The sequence below is a fragment of the Monopterus albus genome, unplaced genomic scaffold (assembly GCF_001952655.1).
Source record: "Monopterus albus unplaced genomic scaffold, M_albus_1.0 scaffold1227.1, whole genome shotgun sequence".
NCBI lineage: Eukaryota > Metazoa > Chordata > Actinopteri > Synbranchiformes > Synbranchidae > Monopterus > Monopterus albus.
Window position 1 is genome coordinate 4,276 of NW_018129105.1, and position 232 is coordinate 4,507.

Here is a 232-nt window from a genome sequence, read left to right on the forward strand (position 1 = left end):
ACCGGGGGACGTTAACACAGCAGACACAGCTCGTCTCGCTTCCCGTGTTTTACCAGTTAGTCTCAGTCTGACTCCGGAGCTTTCTCACCGTTTCCATCAGCAGACGTTGATCCGGACCAAGTCAGGACACAGAAACACACGAGACGAAGAAGCTCCATAGTTGTCCAAGTCATGGGGACACGCACCATCGGAGTATAATGTCATGTGGACTATTCCATTTTACTCCCCTCTT

The 232-nt window shown here is 50.9% G+C and overlaps 1 protein-coding gene across 1 annotated transcript in view; it reads right to left on the reverse strand.

Annotated features, from left to right (window-relative positions):
• Positions 1-197, reverse strand: part of LOC109953757 (nuclear factor 7, ovary-like) — a 3,029-nt gene extending 2,832 nt beyond the window's left edge. The window contains exon 1 of the mRNA XM_020589220.1: positions 89-197. The gene's annotated coding sequence lies outside the window, so the exon portion shown is untranslated. The remainder of the gene's footprint in view (positions 1-88) is intronic.
• Between the last annotated feature and the right edge of the window lie 35 nt (positions 198-232).